This window comes from Zea mays, chromosome 9, assembly GCF_902167145.1.
Source record: "Zea mays cultivar B73 chromosome 9, Zm-B73-REFERENCE-NAM-5.0, whole genome shotgun sequence".
Lineage (NCBI taxonomy): Eukaryota > Viridiplantae > Streptophyta > Magnoliopsida > Poales > Poaceae > Zea > Zea mays.
The window spans coordinates 32329091-32336944 of NC_050104.1; the positions used below are offsets into that span (position 1 = coordinate 32329091).

At 46.7% G+C, this 7854-nt stretch overlaps 1 long non-coding RNA gene across 1 annotated transcript; it reads right to left on the reverse strand.

The window, feature by feature from the left end:
- Nucleotides 1–2049: 2049 nt before the first annotated feature.
- LOC103638210 (uncharacterized) lies at nt 2050–2520 on the reverse strand. Its single transcript, XR_558623.3, has 3 exons — nt 2479–2520; nt 2301–2373; nt 2050–2219 (listed from the first exon to the last, which is right to left on the reverse strand). It is a non-coding gene; the product is annotated as an uncharacterized lncRNA (long non-coding RNA).
- Between the last annotated feature and the right edge of the window lie 5334 nt (nt 2521–7854).

Genomic DNA, 7854 nt, shown 5'->3' on the forward strand with positions numbered 1-7854 from the left:
TTGGCCCCAAGAGTGTCGGTGCCTGGAGTGTAAGGGTCTCGTGGACACCTTCTACGTGGTGTCAGCTGTGATGGCTGAGTTGTAGGAGCATCCTGCAACTGAGATGGTCCAATCTCCTCCTGACCTACGGCGCCAGCGCCACTGTCGTCGTCGTCCTCGTCGTCGTGGGCCACATCCTCAAACGTGTCCCGCGTCGATCATGAGGAGCTCAGTCCTATTGTAGATGGTCCAACTTCACAAATGGGAGGCTGAACGTCCTGCTGCATATGAGGCACAGGCAGCTGCACGTCAACGCCCGCTAGAGACCGGCATCCACACCGAGCCGCTGCACGACGAAGACGACGTGATACCCTCTGTAATCGAAATATTAGTTACAGACATATGTTACAACATACAAATAAACAAGTTTTCTTTTAAACATTGATACTCACTGATAGTAACGATAGCGTAGTACTATCTGAAGTTCTCTGTGAGATACGCTCAAGTTCAACAACAGATACGAGCATAGAGTTTCCCTAGTCACAAGTTAAAACATTAGGATGCTCAAAACTAGACATAAAGCATTGAATTGAAATCTCTAATTTTAGTAAAGAAATAGTTACCACTCTGTCAAGGATTGGAGCAGCCTCAATTTGGGACCTGTGTAGAGCAGCTATGTCGAAAGTTGTGTCTTCGTCGTCTGACGATTCTTGCTCGGCATAGTCTGCAGCTGTCCACTGTCCCTTCAGCTTGCACCTAGTCACACCAGCATACCAAATCAAATACCTCCGGAAGTTGTAGTTTGTGTGCGCCTGTTCGTTCTCATAGTTAAGATCCCCCTGCTGTTCCCATTCATCAATGTAATCACGGTGGTGGGTCTCGAAGTCCGTGACCTTCTTCTGTCTCTGTCTGTCGAACCTGCAAAAGTTAGAAACATATATTAGCGACTAACTGATATTTCAATTATTAGTTAGAATAACAAGTGCATGTAGTCACTCACTTATGAAGTTCTATTGAAGTCGAGAATGGCTCCACCGGAAACTCCTGTCGCAATCCGAACTGTCGAGCAACTCTGTGGGGCAAGTGGTACTCAACAGCATAAAAACAGATGAGGGGACACCTCATTAGGTAGAGGTTCTCGTCTATTGAGCACATGCTGCTCAACTGTATGCTGGCGAAATATGGATCAAGATACGGTTGCCAGGTCACCTGCAAAAGTTTTAGAAAGCACATGTTAGTTTATAGTCATTTTACCAACTGTTTAAGGAAAAAGATAAAAGTAGACAACTCACCATCGAAGGAGTAAGTGCGTCGAGCTCGTTTGAGTACTCCACGTAAGCACGCTGGTGTCGTGCGAATGGCTCCTCGACCTGGTCCCAGCGGTAAGCAGTCGTGGGCTTAAGCCTATGTCTGGCTACCACAAACCACTCACGAGGAGGTAACTCTCTGGGTCGCCCGACGGGTATGTGTGCCCACATCCACAACTGTAGTAGGTAGACACATCCACCTAAGCTAGCGGTCCTCGACGAACGACGACAAGCCTCACAAAGTTGCCTGTACAGGAAGGCCAACACTGCAGAAGCCCAGCTGTAACCTCCTGTCGTATCCCAGTCAGTCAGGCAGGGCAGAAACATCCATGACGCGATGTCGCCTGTCGCGTCTGGAAAAAGAACTGAACCAAAGAGATGGAGAATCCAAGCTCGACAATGGTATCCAACCGTCTGCTCGTCTGCACCAGGTGGACACTGCCCAAAGGCCTGCCTAAGCCAGGTCAGTGAGACTCCGGTGTTGTGGCTACCTCGTAGGTCATCCGGAAGCAGTCTCCCAAGAAAGGCCTCCACCCTCTGCCTCTATCCGCCTGGTGATGCCTGACCGGTCACTGGACGACCAATAATGCTGAGACCAAGAATCTTCTGGCAATCTTCAAGCGTCATAGTCATCTCACTGCAGGGAAGGTGGAAAGTGTGAGTCTCTGGCCGCCACCTATTGGAAGACAAATGAATACAAAATCATTAGTATGCAAAGTAGATTTGATAATTGTAAATATTAAACAACTAGAGAAGTCTTTACCTGTCGACCAGAGCCGTCAACGTCGCTGGGTTGAAAGTGGGCAGCCCACGGCGAACCTGGTACGATACGACGTCCAAGCCAGCCCTCTGTAGGAGAGGAGTGTACCTCTCATCGTACCTAATCTCCTCCAGAAACCGGTCGTGGGTCCGAACCCGCAGAACGGGCAACACCTAGCAATCAAAAGAATTTCATTAGTCAAATATATGTCACATATATTAATTCGAAAATTTAATATATGTGCAAAATATTACCTCTCCCTCTGCGGTGAGACGGCCCCTGTGGTGCTCGTCGTAGTGAGGGTCCAGCAAGTGGAACTGCGCCATCCTGCAAATTAAGATATCAACATATTAGAATATAAGTTGTGTACAAAGTGTAACAAAAACATCGACATATTAGAATAAAATTTGTGTACAATAAAATATATCACACCTGACTAAGTGTCCAAATGCATGTACGTGAGTTGTGGCCAATTCTACCGCATTTTCCGCATTCATTCTGCTCTGGGTCCACGAGAAAGGGGGACGCTCGACCTCTCCTACTGCGACCGGAAACCTGATCCATAACCATGTTGCACCGACTCCTTTTCCTACTACCACGTTTGTCCCATCGATGCGCTGGATCAGCAACGTATACTGGACCGGTGTACGTTGGCCATTGTGACTCATCAAGAAATGGCTCAAAACGAGGGCTCCAGGTACGTACTAAGCTCTCTACACTGAACTCAGAAGGTATTCTGCTCTCAAATGCAAAGTTACGATGACGTGCGGCCGCAACATAATGAGAACATGGAAAATGGTATTGTCTAGGTTTACCACAACCGCACGAGAATGCATCAAGTAACACGACATGTGTCCTCGAAGGTCGCACCTCACCGTCGGAAGTTATGCCGCCTAGTGTTGTTACCTCGTATTTACCCAACTCCTCATCAAAGCATTGTACCTCATGTCTATGGGCACGTTCCTTTGCATTATTAAGGTGTGATGTTGGTTTAGGTGCCCATCTCTGCCCTCGCGTCTGCATTGCCTTGGCCTGCGCGTGTCTATCATTAAACCAAGCCACAAGCCTATAAAAAGTGAATGTTACTATACCATTGACTAGCATGCCCCGTATACCCTTGAGCACACTGTTAAATGACTCGGCCATGTTGCTAGTCTGAAACTCGAACCGCCAGCCACCTTCGTCGTAGGCCCTTGTCCATTTCTGCGGTTCCCTCAGCAATCCAGCAATCCAGTTCTTACCTTCAGCATTTGTTGCATCTTTTAGTTCCTTCAACTTATCCTCGAAAAACGAAACCTCCAACTGTCGACATACCTCCTCAAAAAGGGGGAAGTTAGCCTTGCTATGATCCTTTCGAAGAAGATTTTCTGCTAGATGTCGAGTGCACCATCTGTGGTGCATGGGTGCGTAGCCAGGAATCTGCTCTTGCACTGCATTAAGAATACCTTGGTGTCTGTCAGATATGACACCAACATCGCATCCAGGGCCTACGACATGGATGCGTACAAGCCGCAAGAACCAAGACCAACTATCTCTGTTCTCCCTCTCACCAAAGCAAATGCCAAAGGAACCAGTGTGTTGTCTGCGTCGCATGATATGGCAACCAACAATGTGCCCTTATACTTCCCAAGCAGAAAAGTGCCATCAATAGAGAGCACGGGACGACAATGCCAGAAGGCCTCTACGCACTGCGAGAAACACCAGAAAGCACGAAAAAATATCTCTCTGTCGTTCCTCCATTCATTAGGTTTGGGGATGTACTCGTAATGCATGCCTGGGTTTTTTTGCTTTGATTGCATTGAACAATGCTGGTAACTTCTCATAACCCTCCTCCCAATCCCCGTATATCATCTTCCATGCTTGCTGCTTTGCCCTCCATGCTTTCCCATATTTGATCCTGTAACCAAACAGCTCCGAAGTCATGGTCATAATTGACTTCACCTTCAAGTTTGGCTGACCCTTCAATATCCCCAATATCCTTTTCGCAATCAGGGTAGATGTCAACTGACGATGCTTAGAACTCAGCTCTGTTTGGGCACAAGTGTGTGGACCTACAATTTTGGTGATCTTAAACTTTCCGGTGTCCTTCTGCCTTCGGACACATACCCTCCAATTAATTTCGACACCTCGCACACAACAGTGTAACGACGCTGTGCATACGAATGTCTCACCTTGAACGGCCTCTTGCGGTTCACAGAATATTCCTGTAACCATCGTCTTAGTGTAGGCAGGTCCTTGAAAAGTAAGCCTACCTTAATCTCAATGCTATCGGCGTTATCTGGAGCCTCTAGCAGTTCATCATCACGTCCTTCAGCATATGCACGGGTGGAATGACTTAGACTGCTAAATTCATGTACTGCAGGGTCACGCTCCGGACACAAACGTCTTATGAGTTCAATTTCTTGCTCGGTCATTTCTTGAACCGGACGGTCATCAGCAGAATCTAAGGCCCGTCCAGCCTCATATGGCTCCTCCTCATCCTCAATTTGAACATCAACACTATTGGATGCCCTGCATATGTTGTCCATATTATATGACACAGGCACATCAAGATAAGCACCATTATCGATTTGTGGAGATCCTGCATCGGATGGAAGCAAGAAATACCACATTAAAAAGTCTAATGAAACGAAATAACGATGGATATGAACAACGTGTCAAAGACACTTACTAGGATGATCCTGAACTGGATCCTGGGTCAATGGGATCTCTTGGGGGGTACCACCGGATTAGAAGCCCCACAAACGCCAGGAAGAGGACGAGAAATCCCATACTCGTGCGGCCCCGATTGAGCATCGGGCACAACAACCACTTCTTCCGGAAGCTCTACCAAAGGAGCTTCAATACGAGATGCATTGGGAATTTGTGGAGTCAACCCGACTGGAGCATCACGATGAGTAACAGATAACAGCTGAACAACCACATCCAAACATGGTAGAAGCATGGTCTTCACGATTCTTACATATCTCACCCAATCATCTTCTGAGCCAATGGAGATCAACCGTCGGACAACTGTTCCATATGTAATATGGGACAACAAACCCTGAATTGATATTCTAGGGTCGTTTATGTCGCAACTAATCTCCTCACAAGCTCGAGCGAAAATCTTGTCAAAAGATGGTCTTTCATCGAACAACATGGTCACGATCTTCATACCATCAAAAGTAACACTCCCATACGCATCTATCCCCACGCTTCCTCCATGGTATAGTGTCACTAGGGTGTCCATCTATTGCAAAAATGGATTACTAACTTAATAATGGCTACGTACTTAAGCCAATAAACTTACTAAATAATAAATAAATAATAACTACTTATTAACTAATAACTATATAATAAATATTAAATGACCACATCAAACGAAATTACATAATATATGAATAATGTACGAAAACAAATTATACCTGAGATCTCGTACGAGTCCAGCAAACGGTGGAGAAGGTCAAGTCGGAACAACACCTATGTGCAAAAAATAATATTGTCAATAAAAAATTTGGCAGCACCTCCCCTGTAAAGTGATGTTTCGAAAACCTGCAAATAAACGACAACACGATGGTTGCAAACACAGAAAACTACACGATATCTACGTAATAAACAATATGCTTAACATGTAATATCAATGCGCTAAACAAAATGCTAACTATATAATCACTAAGAATTTACTAAACACTAACAATATGCTAAACAAGTAAATATCTAACTATTTACTAAACACTAACAAGAAAATAGCTAACTATTTACTAAACACTAAACATGTGGATAGCTAACTAAGTAGTAAACACTAATAATATCTAACAATATGCTAAACACTGACAATTTACTAACTAAGTAACTAACAACAGTAAAAAATTTACCTGGCGGGCGCGCGGCGGCGGGTGCGCTGCGGTGTCGGCGGCGGGCAAGCTACGGTGTCGGCGGCGGGCGCGCACGGCGCGGCGGCCGGGGCGGGCGCGCGGAGCGGTGGGCGGGGAAGCGCGGCGCGGTGGGCGGTGAGCTATCGGGCGCGCGGCGGCTGCGGTAGGAGGAAGAAACAGAGAACAGACGCGCGAAGAAGAAACCACGGCGAAGGTTAAGTCCTAGCTCGGCGCCAAGATCTGTGGCGCCGAGCTAGGTGCCACGCCCGCAGCCACGTCAGCGCCGGTTGCCCTGGCCACGTCACCGCTCGGCGCCATAGCCTATGGCGCCGAGCTGTGTTAGCTCGGCGCCATAGGCTATGGCGCCGAGCTAAGGGTCCAAATTTGAGATTAAAATTTTTTTAGGTCTAAATGTGATTTTAAATCTGTTTAAGGGCTAAATTGCAAAAAATTCGGTGTTTCAGGAGAACAATGATGTTATTCCCTGGAAGTTTAACAAAAATGGCAGTTTCACCATTAAGTCTGTGTACAATGCTTGAGGCTGACAATAGTTATAGGATGCTACGGAAAGGTAGAAATCAAAATCTTCTTATGGGTGCTGTAAAATAATGCGGTACTCACTAAATATAACCTAATAAAAAGACAACGGTCAGGTCACCCCGAGTGTTGTTTCTGTGAATGATGAAACTGTTGGACAGGGATAGTCGCCTATAATTTGTGTTATATTGATAGGGCCCTAAGGAGGCAACATATATAGGCAGACAGGAGGGAAGGAAACCCTAGGGCTGCCGCCTATAGGAGGGTGGCGACATGACAGGGGAAAAACCTCCCAGAAGAGGTGGCGCAGCACCTATGGCCGGGCGTGTACAAACGTAGAACAGCCCGGCCCCCCACACACATAAGGCCCCGCAGTCCCAACTTTAGCCACGACAGATGTTGAGACTGGACCTAAAGTTGGTGAAGAGCGAGGACGGCAGACCTTTAGTGAAAATGTCAGCAAACTGAGATGTCGTCGGAACATGAAGAACACGAACATCCCCAATGGCGACCTTGTCGCGAACAAAGTGAAGATCAATCTCAATATGCTTGGTATGCTGGTGCTGAACCGGATTAGAGGACACGTAGATGGCACTAACATTGTCACAATAGACCAAGCTGCTGCGAGTCAAAGGAGAATGTAGTTCCATCAAGAGCTGCCGCAACCAGGAAACCTCTACAACACCATTAGCCGCAACCAGGACCAAGACACAAGATTGTCACCCAGGAAGACTGCATAGCCTGAAGTGGACCGGCGAGTGTTAGGACAGCCTGCCCAATCAGCATCAGTGTACACAATGAGTTCAGTCGTAGCAGAACGACGAAGACGAAGGCCAAAATCCAGAGTACCCTACAAGTACCGAAGGATGTGCTTGAGAGCAGTCAAGTGAGGCTCACGTGCGTCATGCATATGAAGGCAAACTTGCTGGACTGCATAAGAGATATCTGGACGAATAAACGTCAAGTATTGTAAAGCACCCGCCAGGCTTCTGTACTGTGTAGGATCACTGACAGGAGCACCAGAAAGCTTGGCTGATGTGTCAATCGGAGTGGCACAGGGTTTGCAATCAGTCAATCCAGCATGAGCAATGATCTCCAATGCATACTATCGCTGATGTAAGAGGAGGCCATGAGATTGCTTCTGCACAGTGATACCCAGAAAATGATGAAGAGTGCCAAGATCCTTCATAGCAAATTCCCTTTGTAATGAAGAAATAGTACGTCGTAGCAAGGTAGTACTAGAAGCTGTGGGGACAATGTCATCAACATAGAGTAGCAAGTATGCAGTCTCCACACCATGGCGATATATAAAAAGTGACGTATCTGACTTGGCTTCAACAAATCCCAAAGAGAGTAAATAAGAGGCAAATTTACTGTACCATGCCCGAGGCGCCTGCTTCAGGCCATAAAGAGATTT